We start from the raw sequence: 15,426 nt of genomic DNA, 5'->3' as shown, positions 1-15,426 counted from the left end.
ACATGGAACAGTCGGCACACCATTTCCATTTATTGAACTGAATATTTGACACACTGTCTCTCACTCCTGTGCAGCCCAGAAAATAAATATGGTGCCAGACACAGTGCCTGGCATATAGGAACCATTCAATAAATATTTGTTCAATTGAGTAACTAAACTCTTTACCCTCTCGTTTTGGAAACAGCAATTCTTTGAACAAGAACTTTTAGAAGTACAAGCCTTTAAAATAAATAGCTCTATTTCTTAAAAAAAAAAAAATCTGAACAAATTTTAAAATATACTGGCACTTCTATCGCAGTTTTCAGAAATACTGTTTGATTTGTGAGCTCTTTGGCTGATGATTGTGCCAAATCCAGTACCACTTGACACCAGGCTATGTTACATAAACAGAACGGGAGTGACACAACCAGATGTGGAGTGTCACAGCGAGGATCAATGAGATGGAGAGGCAGGAGCAGAGGTTTCATCTAAAACCAGACATTTGAAGTGTGTTTCAAAATCACCAACCTCTATTCAAATTACCTTGGTGATGTTTGAAGAAAACTGTGGTTATGCAAGGGGGTAAAATGATGGCTACCCAAATGAGATTCAGACAGCGATTTATCTTCAGCCGACAAATGTTTTCTACACAGAATAAACTTCAAGTGCCAGATCTTGATAATCTGTTACATGCAGGTGTTTAGAAGCTGCTCATAAGTGTACAGCAACTCTTTGGCATGTCAACATGTGGAATACATAATTGGGGTGTGGGAGATATTGGAATTTATCTTTGGGTAATAACGTTGGAATCGTCTTCTCCAGCTACGCAGCCACACGTGCAGAAATTTGGGGATAAAAAGTTGGTATGGGGAGATTTCAAAAGCCTCAACTGTTTATTACATTCTCTTGACACTTGCTCCCATAACTGTATAATTAACCATAGGTTGGTAATGCACTAGTGCCATGGCTACAGCCTTGAGGTTGAACTGAAATGACCCCTTCAGCATAAGTCGAGGCTGCACAACTCAAAGTAGAGAGGGACATACAGATGGGCAAGTGTTCATATAGCTCAGTGTCACTGTCTCACTGGGAAGTGAAACCACACCAGTGTTTTCTCTCCGTCATCATACCTTCTCAATTCACAGTGGCTGTGTTGGTGGATGCTAAAGTATCTGAATTTGGCATTAATAATATTTCAAGAAACCAAATGGTTTCTGGAAGGCATGTGAGTATTTCCAATTACTTGAGTTGGAATTTGAATTTTGAAAGCTAGGATACATTTGCCTACTTTTAAAAAAAGATAACCTATTCATTTTAAAAGGCTGGTTATCCAACTCCAATTCTGTGGGGAAAGATTAATTTACCTCCTCCCCTAAATTTCATCATTGGGTTTGGAACTTAGGAGTTCAGAGGAGGAAGAGACCAGTATTTCTCCATATTCTCTCTTGAGAGTGCAAAAATATATTAAAGATGGATTCCACAAAATGCTCTCCTAACCTGGTGCTATGATATTTCCTTGGGGTACATGGGCCACCACCTGTCTTCAGTGATAATAGAAAAAAAGCATTTTCATTGCTATTGCATCATGAAGAGACTTAAGGATGAAAATAAATGCTTAAATTCCTGCATCTCAGTGTTGACAAAACACAAGGGACTTGCATTTCTAATGAGAACCAGTGAAAAAACCAGCATATCTCTGCTGATGCACCAACAGTATTTTCTAACATATTCTATTGCAAAACTGAGAGTCAGAAATCTTTTCCACTAGACAGAATAAGTTCACTTGCCATGGGGTTTTTGAATGAACCATATATTTGATATAAAACCATATTTCAGTAATATGTCCCATTTTTAACTAGTTTTAAGTTACCATGGCTCTATCAGACGCTGCTGATAGCCACTATTAGCAGAAAATTTAACCCTGACTTTTCCTGCTCCCACGGCTTGGTGTATGTCATAACCTGTTACTAATCTGTTGACTTTCAGCCATATAGGTTATTTTTATTTAGCCAAGTTTCACAGCTATTTAGCACTTAGGAAATAATTAATACAATAAAAAAGGTTTTAAACATATTCAGAGGCCGTGAACAACTCTTCTTCCATTTTATCATCAGGAGTAGATATAAGACACAACATGTTCTAGAAAGTCCAAATGGAGATGGCAGAAAAAGCTTACATTTGTGTGGCACTATCCATGAATTGGTCAAACTATAGCAACTGCACCTCAGCCTCTGGGCAGTCAAGCAAGTCTTCAGTGTAGATAAGGAAGAGCATACTTCCTTCCAGAAGAATGAGATGGTTTCAGCAAGTCATCTAGTTTATCAGACATACAGTGAACACAAACGGGAATCATGGTCAATTAGATAAAAAATAAAGTAGGTTATAGTGGTCTTATAGATAGTCTTAACAGCTTGGTAAGGAGAATCAACTTAATTTGGAAGGCAATGAGGAGCCACTGGAGAACCAGGTGGATGGCATGGTTGTTGCTGGGTTTTAGGAACCGTAATCTCTAATCTCACAGGATAGACTGGAGGGATGAGAGCCCGAGAGCGGGGACAGTAGTAAGAAGAGTACGGAAGGCACTGTCAGTAGGGATGAAAAAAGAACCACGAGGGAGAGGTACCTCACTGGCCTCAGTGACTGTTGAGATGGAAAGTGTGTTGGGCCACAGATGACTGGTTTTAATTCACTGACAGGAAAATGGAGATAAGGAAGAGGAGCTGGTGTTGATTAGAGAGGAATATGGGAGGTCCTATTTTGGAGAGGTTGAGTTTGACTAGCCTGTGGAATAACCAACTGGAAGCTCAGGTCTTATCTCTGAGGAGAAGAGGCACACCTAAAAGTCTAGATTGTGGAATGGCCAGGATGGAGATAATCTTTAGGCTCTGGGAGAGAATAAAGGAGCTATAGTCTAGGGAAGAAGAAAGCTGAGGCCAGAACCTGGTAGGAGGAAACTGTGGTCAGTGAACAGATGGAGAAAAAGGAAGAAAGCTGAAGTATGTAGTGCATGGACAGCTGGACGGAGAGACTGTCAAAAGTTGCAAACGATAGGAGTTCAAGAAGAACCCAGAAAAAGCCCCATAGAATTTGTTAATCAGGGACTTGGTTTGTTTCTCTTGGGTCAGATTAAAAGTGAATGAGGATTCTGCACAGCAAAGGAAACCATCAACAGCATTAAAAGGCAAACTACTGAATGAGAGAAAATATTTACAAATCATATATCTGAAAAGGAACTAATCTCAAAATACATAAACAACTCATACAACTCAATAGGGAAAAACCAAATAATCCAATTAAAAATGGGCAGAAGATCTGAATAGACATTTTTCCAAAGAAGATATACAAATGGTCCACAGGTTCATGAAAAGATACTCAACATTACTAATAATCAGGGAAACGCAAATCAAAACCACAATGACCTCACACCTGTTAGAATGGCTACTATCAAAAAAGATAGGAAGTGACAAGTGTGGGTGAGGATGTGGAGAAAAGGGAACGCCTGTGCACTGTTGGTGGGAATGTAAATTGGTGCGACCACTACAGAAAACAATATGGAAGTTCCTTGAAAAATTAAAAATAGAACTACCTTATGATCCAGCAATTCCACTTATGGGTATTTATTTGAAGAAAAAGAAAACACTAATTTGAAAAGATATATGTACCCCCATGTTCACTATTTATGCAGCATTATTTATAATAGCCAAGATATAGAAACAACCTCAGTGTTCTTCAATGGATGAATGGATAAAGAAAATGTGATTGATATATACATACACACTGGAATACTATTTTCCATAAAAAAGAATGAAATCTTGTTATTTGCAACAACCATAGATGGACCTTGAGGGTATTATGTAAGTGAAATAAATCAAATACCATATGATCTCACTTATTTGTGGAACCTAAAAGGATCCAAAAAACCAAGCTCATAGATACAGAGAACAGATCGGTGGTTGCCAGAGGCAGGGGTGGGGGGTGGGCGAAATGGGTGAAGGAGCTCAAAAGGTACAAATTTCCAGTTATAAAATAAATAAGTCATGAGGACGTAATGTGCAATATGGTGACTACAGTTAATCATACTGTATTGCATATTTGAAAGTTACTAAGCGTAAATCTTAAAAGTTTTCAACAGAAGAAAAAAAATTTTTGTAACTATGTATGGTGACATGTTAATTAAGCTTATTGTGGTGATCATTTCACAATATGTACAAATAGTGAATCCTTATGTTGTACACCTGAAACTAATATAGTGTTATATGTCAATTATACCTCAATTTAAAAAAAATGGTGAATGAGTAGAGGGGACAATATCCAGAGGCATAATCTGTGTGGCTCTTTGGAGAGATGGGCCAGTGAAGGAAAGGAGAAGACAGGAGGGGCGCATGAGTGCACGCTGGACCGAGGCCTTCCACAGCTACCGAGCAGAATAACCGGAATGATGCGAGGTCCAGGTGAAGAGGGGTGTATTTTACTGTGTCCAACGCAGAGCTGAGATACTTGGCTGTGGATGTCAAGGTTGAGTAGGGAGGCCCTCAAAGCCAGAATGGAAATGACAGCGACCACTGGAAATGGGAGAAACATCTGGGGTTGGGGGAGGAGGATAAGGTATATAGATGGCATTTGCTTTGTTTTGTTTTTGTGTACACACGGTTTTGAGCGCTAGTGAAAACATCACCAGGGATACGTTTTGCATGGAATTTAAAAAAAATTGAATTAGTTGCTAACATTTAAAAATTGAGAATATTTCCTAGAAGATGTTTTTCTGATTTCTTTGGTAAGTGGCCCGACCTGGGGTACTCTCCCACTTTGCAGCCATCGTCCAGAGCTGCCTGGTGGCGGGTGCCTTCTTTGGATGCTGCAGACGCTCTCCTCTGCCCTGGTCCTCACCATTCCCTATTGAGTACCCCAACCCACCCCATTTACACTCTCTTTCTGGCCCCTTTAAACACATAAGTTTGCAACCTCTGGGCTGAGGTTCTAATTAGTCAGTGAGAAGGAAAGAGTAGAAAGCAATGAATATGTAAAGGATTATGATTAGAGGCAATTTCAGAGCCAGATCTCAAAGGCTACCTTCTTAAGAATCCATAGATTTTGAATGTAACTTCTACTTTACATTTCTTCTAAAATATAAACACACATACACAATATCAATACAGATCCACATTCCCTTATTCACAATTCTAAATTTCAAAGGTTTCTTTCTTTCTTTCTTTTTTTTGGTGAAGAAGATTGGCCCTGAGTTAATGTCTGTTACCAATCTTCTTCTTTATGCTTGAGGAAGATTGTCACTGAGCTAACATCTGTGCCAATCCTCCTCCATTTTGTATGTGGGATGCCACCACAACATGGCTTGATGAGCGGTGTGCAGGTCTGCACCCAGGATCCGAACCCCCGAACCCTGGGCTACCAAAGCAGAGCACGCAAACTTAATCACAATGCCACCGGGCTAGCCCCAGGTTTATTTTTTTAAATTAAGTCAATGTTGGCAAGTCCTGACCTGACATGAGATCTTTATAGAATTTACTTACACCATTAGTGTGAACATTCACACATTTCACCACAAAAATACTAATGTATCAGCTATAGGATATGGAATATATGGTCTATGCACCATAGTATCTTTATAAAATCCTGCAACTTCTAAACTCTGGCACAAAAGGTTTCAGGTAAGCAATTGGGACCCTTAAATATCAACTTTCACATATCTATAAACTAAGATATAACTTTCTCCATTTGAGAAAAATATATATATACCCCGTTGGAAAAAAATATTTTGTAAAATAACATTTATGAGGACAATTAGCGAGAGTGTGTGTGGGGGGAGTAATTCAGTCTTCTCAAATAAACAGGTAAGTGGAGGAACAAAGCCTGCACGCGATTTCACAACAGATTTTTGCCAACAGAAAGCAGAGGACACAAGTTTATTAAGCAGCAAGTCATTTCTCTTGCTCCATCCCCAAACAAACCTCCGCTTAATGTTCTCCACACTCTGAAATACAGACCTTTTAATACCACAGCGATTCAGGAGCAGGAGCGGAGAGGCTGCGGTGGTCCTCAACTCTGCTCGCTAGAATGAGATGGGTCGTTACTCCATGTCTGTCCCACAGATTGTCTGGCATGTGACTTGATGCCAGAGAGACTAGCCAAAGCTGTCTTCCCAAAGATGGAAGCTTAACCAACCCGAGGAGAAACCCATCGGTTTTTGCGTCAGCTAGAAGTTGGGCCCTGCGGGCTTCCGTGACCACATTACCCAGCTCGGGCACTCAAGACTACCCCATCCCCCTGACGCCTTTTTGCCTGGACTTCGACCAGGATTGTCAGCTGCCCCATGTTCCATCTATTTTCTTTACCGGGGTGCTGGGGAGGAAAATCATTACGGAAAGGAGCTGCTGTTTCCACATAAAGCCAGGCTCCTCAATGACCTCCTCTTCGCCAAGTGTAGTCATGCAGTTTGCAGGGATGCTGAGCGCTCCAGAAAACCATCGCATGGATGTTGCAGCAGCATCTGGTACCTCTCCCCCAAGTGCACGGTTTTGAACAGGGCCTGGATACCTGCTTGGTAAGCAGAGAAAAGCATGTACCTGGTTCTATGCCAAGCCACAGAGAGGACCCACTTGGTATCACAATGGCCTAAGATCTCCAAGAAACTGTGATTAAAAAAAAAAAAAAGCTTTTCTATGAAGCCAGAGAACACGCTGTTGAGGTTGCTGTTTTCAACTGCACCTGAAGCTATGGAGCCCCTACAAAGGAATTTGGATGAGGTTTTCCTTCTCTCTTTCCTCTTTAATCTCTAAGGGACTGCCACTGAACCAGGGCCACTTTGGCAGAGGAAGCACTGACTGAGCCCTTCTCAAAGAGAGCATGGCAAAAAAAAAAAAAAAAAAAAAAAGAGACAATGATGCCTGCTGCATCAATATCCCAGAATACTTTTTATTCCCCAGTGCCCATCTGTAAAAGGCAAGGCTTGCTTTGTGAAAAACAAGGGGATAAATGTGCTGGCACTGACACTCAGACTCCACAGCCAGGCCCTGTGGGGCTGGCCACTTTACTGAGAATGTCTACATCCCTTCTCCCATCATGACAGGGAAGCTAAGGAGAAGAGGAAAATGGTTAAATGAGGTTTTCATTTTGACCTTAGTTACTACATTCCGGAGACAGAACCACGAGTGCAAAACACCTTTCCATTCTTACACTTGTGGTTTCGGTCAGATTTCTCTCCTTTCTTTCTTATTATGTTTTAAATCTTTTCTTTCACGTTCCATTTGAATTCATTTTCTCTGAAAATGGAAAAGGGCCTGTCTGCATTGAATTCCTGGATAGCGTCTCTCTGATTAAAGTGCAACGCGAATGTAACATGCTCTTAACATGGTTCCTTGTCAATGTACCTCCGTGGGAATCCTTCCGTATGCTCACCTGCAAATCGCGTGATCCACTTTTAAGCCTTTCAGTCCTTATACCATATAGCTGACTCCTTCCATAATTTATGTTACAGTGCCATCTTATGGTAGTTTATGACCACCATTTATGGATGGAAAAACTCTGGCTGTCTCTTCAGCGTTTTAAAGAAATATGTGGGCTTAAAAAAATCATCTTTAATTAATCACAGCAGATAAATGTGTCAAAAATGGTGGTCTGTAAAGAAGAAAGCTGTTTCAAGGCGGCCAAACACTACAGAGAATACTTGAGCAGCCGCACGAACCTTAAAGACAACCGATGAATTTTTCCAAAGGCCTTTATGTTCTCATTCAGTGATTACTACTGCGTAATCCGACATTTAAGCAGCAGCGTTCTTCGTGCATGCCGTGACGTATCTGGGAAGAACATCGGAGGGAGAGTCTGGTCTAAGTAAGCGATTTGTGGCCCGGAAATTCCAGCTCTGCGTTCTCATGGTACATCATTTCTCCCTCCTCATCTCCCAAAAAACCCACAACACTCTCTGGGCCCCTATCAGCATGACACAAGGAAACCCAACCCCACTTTTCAGCCTGATCATTTGCAAATGTATTTCAGTCCCAGGTTTAATGCGAGGAGAAGATTCCATGGAGAAGCTTCATCCCGGAAGTCTGCCTGCCAACTTTTGGAGGCTTTAAGGCTTGTTTCTTCTCTCTCCTCCAGGTTTCATTCCACCCACAAAGCTAATGTACATCGTGAATGGGCCTGAATTTAATTCCTTCATCAGGTCTTGTCAGTTCTCTGGCTGTGCTGCCAGTCACTCTCGGGAAGGCACAGGAAAAAGATGGTTTCAACTGCAGGTTTGTTTGGGGGGTTATGGGTAAATGAAATAAGACCATGAGATGGGGCTCCTGGGGGATCTGGCATGGTAGCGAGGGTTCTACCAAAGTAAAAGCCCTATCCTCTTTAATGACAAAACGATCCAATAGCTAGCAGAGTAATGGAACTCCCACCTTCAAGAATTCTCTTGTTTGCAACCATCTCCTTTCCAGATTACCCCGTTTATTTTCTCATCACTCCTATAGGGTCAAGAGGAAAAGTTTGAGTTGCTGGTGCAAGGCAGGGAGGGCATCCTTCAGTTCTGCACGTTCAGAGACCCCTTTTCTCTCCATAAAGAGGACACAGAACACACAGTGATTCATAACGAGGGAAGAAAAATTAATAAGCATTTAACCAGATGCAAAATAAGAACTTTGGAACAAAGGCAATTTTTTTTTAAAGGCATTTGAATGTCAAATATTTCTTGGGTTCTCCCTGCCCTGTCACCATCGCACTGCTTTCCTTTTTCACTGCCCCATTTTCAGTCACTGTAGGGAACACAGTTTCAAATTAAACGTTCGCAGCACACCATGGTGGGTGTTGCCAGCTTCCTTTCTGCTTCCCTGACTCTCGCATCAGGTCCTCCACCCCTCCCATCCCTCCTCAACCTCTGATTTGCTTACGAACTTACCTTTGCCGACCCTTCTCCCCTCTCCTGTTTGGGGGCTGTGTTTGCTTCAGTCCCTGCACTTGAAATGTTCTTCTCTCTTCAACTGCCATCCCCAAATCAGCAGGGACACGCCTGGTGCCCACATTTGTCCCATCTTTTGTTGAGTGTGTTTGTGTGTCTGTTATTGTTTTTTTTCCCCTCCTTGAATCAGAAGAACATGATCAGAGACTCCAACACATTCAGCTTGGAGTCTGAACTCACTGTACCCATTAGGAATTCTTAAAGTGCAGATCGACGCTACAAGATGACTCTTTACAGATGCGAAAGTGACATCATGGGTTGCCTCACCCCCACCCCACCTCCCAACATGTATGGGTTTTCATTGCTGTTCCAATTTAAATTTCTCAGTTTACCAGTCAAGAGAGATGATTTTTCTAATATCCATCCTGCAAACTCCATCTGGGATCCCCCAAACAAGCTGTGTTCTTCTGTCTCTTTCACAGGCATGAATTATAAAAAGTCTGCAACAGGAGCAGGGATAGGTCAAGCCTTCTTGATCCTGAACCATGAGAGTCTTAATGCCTGCAAACATGCAGGTGAAGTGAACGGGGGAGATGAATTAAATGCCCTCCTACAAGTGATTCTTGCCCCCAGCCAGCCTGCTGATCCTGTGCAAATTACCTCGGGGAAGCCCAAGTTACAGTCCTCAAAAACCCGGAAGTGAGGAACACCTACTATAATCACAATGATCTTAACGATGTTTCTGCTTCGCAGGATATTATTACCCCTCCAAGCTTTGGGCCTAGTGTCTTGTGTGAACAGAGAACCAGATGGGAGTTTTGGGGGCTAAAATGGATACACCAATTATTTATAGATTCGGACTAAAAATCACGTGAACTGCCTTCTGTGGAGTTCCATTTTCTGAGAACAGACTTGAAATAGACATAGTTGTGGAAAGTCTCAGAAGCATTTAGAATAATCCTAAACATGATATTGCAAGTAGGGAATGGTGGAGTTAAGCCTAAAGAATTTTAGAAGTCCTTTCCTAAAGAAGAACATAGTTTTAGGACTATCTTTTGGAAATTTCTAGAATGAGACCTGGTGGTTCAACTTTATCTCCTGCTGGTTTTAGTAGCATTGCCCCTAGCCATTTGTTCCTGCTGGAAAAACCTTTAAAATTAGACATGACCGCTTGCATAGCTAGGTGTCACCAGCTCTGGAGTAGAAGGAAATTGTTCCTAGCGCCTTATAAACGATAGGCACTCGATCAACGTTTACTGAAAGGATGGAAGAATAAAAACAGACCTTCTTTTATTAGTTCTAAGTATATGACTCTGTATTATTTGAGAAAGTCTCCTTAAGTTCTCCATTTTATTTTTTTAACTGTGACATATATGTGAGTTATTTTTTTTCTGGGGTCACCCAGCTAACCGACTCCGGAACCCAAGCCCCAGCTGCTCCCAAACACAGCCTATTCCACTGTGACTCAGAATTGAGAAATGCTGCCTTCTGTTTTCACTCATAAATCTAAAAGTTAAGATGGAGAAAATTTGGGGAGAATGTCTGAGGCCATTAAAATTTTTTAGGGGTGCTTAGATTTTCATAGCCACAAAACCATTTAAGGGAACCAGCAAAAACTTTTGCCTTTATTATTTTTTAAATTTCTTTAATAAATAGAGTCTCCTGGAAGACATTAATAAGGGTCATATGCATACATCCTCCAGGCTGTCCTATTAGCAGACTCCTTTGGTCCACAAACTACCTAAAAAGCTTAAAATAAAAGGAAAACTTAGAAATGAATGTACGTTTGGTGACATCAATATCTGAGTTATGGTGCTAATTCTGAAATAAGCTATTTGTACTGATTTAATTTTTATTGATATCCATTTGAACATATATAACATCACTAAACATGTGGGAAGTTAATAATTTTAATTCCACTTACTCTCTACTTGGAAAAAGTCCTCATTCATCTGAAAGGGGAGATTCTGTCACTCTATCAAACTTGCTTGGAATCAAAACAATCTTTTACATTTTCCTGGTTATCTGTAATTCTCAGGGAAAAAAGCACTCAGCTGTTTTCTCAGTGGTATTCCAGGCCATCCCCCTCCACCTCCCACACATAGGTGTTAACTTGGCCATGAACAAGGATCTTGGGAAATGATACACTTCTGTGCCCTCTGCTCCATGTGGCTTCAATAATGTGAGTCAGAAGAAATACATATTATAAACATTACAATAAAGCAAAAAAAAAAAATACAATAGAGCATGCATTGAGTTATCAATATTCACTTTGCATGGGGGACATTTCCAAGTCAAGTACCTAAAATTAAAGTCCCTGTTTTTATGATGCTTGGAAAGTTGCAAATGTGGAAACATACCTTTCCCCTTAGTTTTAAGTCCCCTTGTTCCACAATTAATTTTCCCGCTGTCATAGCTCAGAGTGTCGTGGGATTGCGTGAGTGTGTGTTCTCTGCATATTCTTTGTACTTCAACTGAGCACCACCTTAGATCATCCTCGAGAAGAGAGTAAAGGTTATCATTAGCGTGTTGAATAATGGATGGCATCCATTGTATTTTCCTGTTTAGGAAAATAAATCATCCTGAAAACTTGTATCATGCTCTCTGTGAAATGGAAGCGCATCAGCCCTTGCTATGTTTTCTTATCCTGCGTTGGCTTGGCAGGGCGCCTTAGGCTCGAAAGAACAGCCACGGGTTGCCAAGCAAGGGCTGGCTGGATTCTGTGCCCATTCCTCCAGGGGATGGAAACATCCTGCCTGGGAAGACTTCACCAACCTGTAGCTAGAAAACCCCTGGGCGCAGCAGTGCAGCTGGAGAACTGGAAACCGTGAGTCACAGCCCCAACCAGGTCCTGCTGGGGAATGAGGAGCACCAAGGTTCAAGCTTTACCCACCCCACCCTAGCCCCCAATATGAGGACAGCCCTGAATTTAAGGAGAAACATACAGGAATCAAGTGTAGACGAAGGGCAAAGAAGAGTAAGATTTCCTGAGTACCCAGCATCAGGGTCTTTCATCAGGATCCTGCATCAGGCACTTTCACCTGCATCACCTCGTGTCATATTGAGTAGGGCTGCTCAGTGGGTAAGGCCATGGGTTCTAGAGTGAGACACCCCTGGGCCACTACTCACTGGCTGTGTAGTCTTGGGTAATTTGCTTAATCTCTCTAACTCGCAGTATTCTCCTTGGCCAAGCAGGCATGGGCCAGTCAAAAACCTGAAATCCTTCCATACCAGACAGTCAAGAGCAGTTGCCTTGAGTCCCCAGAACACACACCCTCCCCCTGTCCTGGTTGAAGCAGCCTCTCCCTGGAACCCCCCTACCCATCATGGGCCACTTTGTAACCCAGGAACTACAGGGAGATGTGGGCACAGCAGAGGCTCTAGGAGCTGTCCAGCGGCAAGGGCCGCTTTGCTCTCATTAACTGGTACCCCTGCCTTACCAGTTGTTAGTGTTGTGCAGCTGTCCTAGGGACAGATGTGGATTCTACAGAGCCTATCACATGAGAAGTCCCAAATAAATGAGGATACTTATACCCATTATACAGATGGGGAAAGCTAGGCTAAACAAGGTTAAATAACACGGTAAAAACCAGAAACCAGGATATGAATCTAGGTGACATAGATTCTCAACTCCGTGTCTGTCAACCATAAGGTATCAATGGGAGAATCGTAAGAGCCCATTTAACAATGGCATAAAAGAGCATCCCTCCTAGAGAGAGCCATTGTATCGGGTAGATTTCAGATGTCCGTGCTCATCTTGAATGTCACCCTTGAGGATTTGTTAAAAGGCAAGCGTGGATCCTGTTGTGATGACAACGTTTTAATGATGTTATCAGACATTACTGGAAATTGCTTTTCTCAAGACTGAATGGAATGAACGGGTCTCAGCTGTAGAATGGAAGTGTTTCTAGGCGGTGCACAGCTAGCCTTCTGGACCACAAGTTGACGTGACGCTATTTTTATGTTGGGTACTTTGAGTGAAGACTGAGTTGTCCCTCTGTTGTTCTCTGTGTTCTCTGAGGGTGAGGGGAGAATATTTATAAAAAGAGTCAATACCTAATTTCATATTGTCAATAAAATTATTCCTTTAAAAACTTTCATCAAGGTAGAATATTATCAAGATATATTAAAAACAAGGATGACTCACCAATTGAAAATGTGATTCTCATACAGTGGTCACAACATAGATCCTATACCCTGCTCTCTAAGATACACTCTTCTGATTCTACATCCTGCTTCTCTATCAGCTGTTAGCGCTTGAGTATGAAATAATCACCTGGGGGCAGGAGGGTGTTTCTATGGGAATAAAATATAAGGCAGTTACGTTTTGTTAAGAGAAAGGGGAAGAGAGAGAAACATTATAGGGGAAGGGCAGAGTGGAGATTATTCCAGAAGTAACCTAAGACTTTGCTACTCAACATTTGGTTCATGGACCGACAACATTGGCATCACCTGGGAGCTGATCAGAACTCAGAATCTCAGGCCCACGCCTGTCTGACAGATCATAATCCGTATTCTAATCAGATGCCCAGACGATTCATAGGTACATGGCCGTTTGAGAAGCTCTGCTCTAGGGGGTCCAGCCTCTGCTCACACGAGGTGGATAGGAAATGGTGGGGGGTGGCGTAGAGCAGAAAATGAAGTTGTAAGAGATGGGAAGGTACCCAAGTGTTTGCCTAAGAGGTTATCCTGTCTGAATCGGCTGGAAGAAAAAAAAAAACCTGTTCTCGGATGATGAGCAGGCCGTGGTTGCAGTTGCACACAGCATGATGGCCATCTGTGTATAAAAAGAAAAGAAACACTGTGCAGGAGTGTGGAATTGCTACAGAGGCTAAGCACGGCCAGGTGTTTAAGTGGGAAAGCCAGTCTTGAAGATCAAAGGCAAGTCGATTGTAAAAGAGAACATCTTGTCCACCAAACCCAGGCCCTCTGAATGGAGAGGGCGACATCTGAATAGACCAGATGTTAGCAGCCGAGGGATCCTGAGAGCCTAGAATAAACTCACCTAAATAGCTCCGTGGTATCAAAACCTCATTAGCTGCCAGGCCCACCGCTAAATACAAACACAGGTTCTATAAGCAGATCTGAAAGAAGTCCTTTGAGGCACCCAGCTGAGGTGGCAGGAATTCTCTGTCCCTGTGGTAAGTGGGCAGTAATTAATTATAGGACAGACGCTGAAGCCCCAGAAGTAAGTCCTCTTTTGCAGATGACCAGGGAGTGTAGTTTTTGGAAAGATCTGCATGAGCACTGCATGGTAACCAGTCTGAGGCCATGACAGGTGCCGTCTCCTGCAGGCCTGAGATGGGTGAGCAAGTTATTTATTTATTTTTTTTTCTTTTTCTCCCCAAAGCCCCCCGGTACATAGTTGTGTATTCTTCATTGTGGGTTCTTCTAGTTGTGGCATGTGGGACGCTGCCTCAGCGTGGTCTGATGAGCAGTGCCATGTCCGCGCCCAGGATTCGAACTAACGAAACACTGGGCCGCCTGCAGCGGAGCGCACGAACTTAACCACTCGGCCACGGGGCCAGCCCCAGCAAGTTATTTTTGTACAGAAGAATGGGTGGCTCTGGCTCAGAAGCTCCCACCGGCCTGCGCCTGTACGTGCTTCAGATCTGCCCCCATAACATGGTCTCTCCAACCAGCAACCCAGGGGGATCGTGGGGGACCGGAAGCGATACGGGCGTTTCACCAGCTTGTGAATTTTCCACAAGTACAAGCTGGTCTTCTCTTAATTGCCCCATGGAGATTTTCATAAATACATTTAAATATAATAATTATTATTATTATTTGACTTTGTTCTTCTGGATGGCACCTTTCCTTCAAGCAGCTCAAAGAACTATTCTGGAATTATCCAATTAATCTTTGCAACATTCCTGTGAAGAAGGTGGGTGGCAGTCTCTCCGTTCCTGGAGGGGAGGGGAGAATCGGAGGGGGATTTAATGCCTGAGTGACACAGGGACGGCACAGAAATGGAAACTGGGCTCTCAAATGCTGTTCTCCCAGATGGTCCTCTCAAGTTCAGCACCCTCCCAAGTGCCCGACTGCCTAGGTCGGGGCCCTAAGTACAAAGCACTTGAGTTCAGATCCTGGTGCCACCCCTCATGGTCTTGTGCAAGTCAGTCAGCCTCCCCAGGCCTCGGTTTCCCCATCTGTCAAATGCCTCCATGAGACACGTCAATGAGACCTGGTGTAGAGAGGCTTGCTCGGCAGTTCAGCACAGGCCTCAGAGCAGTTGTGCGCACTCTCTTTCCGTGCTGGGCAGCACAGCCTCTGGAGTTCACCCCCCAAGGCCCTTTGGCAGTTTTATGCATTGCCGCGTAAACAGCAGATTTTGACTGGGAATGGAGAAGGAGGGTCCAAGATCGGGCATGGAAGACCGACAGCCTGGGTCAGCTCTTGACTCCAATACTGCCTAAGTCGTGGACTTTGGGCAGGTCATTTAACCACCCTGAACCTCGGTTTCCTCATCTGTAAAATGGTGACAGTGATGATTCAATGAGATGGTGCAGACAAAGGGTCTGGCATTAGTAGGGCTCAATAAGTAT

General features: G+C 42.9%; 1 long non-coding RNA gene across 1 annotated transcript; it reads right to left on the bottom strand.

Moving 5' to 3' along the window:
• Nucleotides 1-12,680: 12,680 nt before the first annotated feature.
• On the bottom strand, nucleotides 12,681-13,345 carry LOC138918209 (uncharacterized). The gene is made up of 3 exons (XR_011427241.1): nucleotides 13,301-13,345; nucleotides 13,029-13,177; nucleotides 12,681-12,897 (listed from the first exon to the last, which is right to left on the bottom strand). It is a non-coding gene; the product is annotated as an uncharacterized lncRNA (long non-coding RNA).
• Between the last annotated feature and the right edge of the window lie 2,081 nt (nucleotides 13,346-15,426).

This window comes from Equus caballus, chromosome 16 (assembly GCF_041296265.1).
Source record: "Equus caballus isolate H_3958 breed thoroughbred chromosome 16, TB-T2T, whole genome shotgun sequence".
Taxonomy (NCBI): Eukaryota; Metazoa; Chordata; class Mammalia; order Perissodactyla; family Equidae; genus Equus; species Equus caballus.
Note: the sequence above shows the minus strand (reverse complement) of the source record. Positions and strands in the feature narration are given on the sequence as shown.